The following is a 238-nucleotide window of genomic DNA, read 5'->3' on the forward strand; positions in this document are numbered from 1 at the left end:
CTTAAACTGACCACCTTTTACAGTAAAAATCTAAAAGGTAGACCATAAACATCATACTTTGCATACAAGTAAGTTTGCTAAGATACTTATACCAGTGTATGTACAGCATATCTACGTTCAAAGGCATTTTAAAAGGCTCACGTACTCCCAACGCACCTTTTTAAAAATGCAGTGTTTGAAAGCGTTTGAAAACCAATGACCTGGCACCAATTTAATTTTGGGAGGGAGAAGACAGCAG

Source organism: Charadrius vociferus, unplaced genomic scaffold, assembly GCF_000708025.1.
Source record: "Charadrius vociferus isolate BGI_N301 unplaced genomic scaffold, ASM70802v2 scaffold436, whole genome shotgun sequence".
NCBI lineage: Eukaryota > Metazoa > Chordata > Aves > Charadriiformes > Charadriidae > Charadrius > Charadrius vociferus.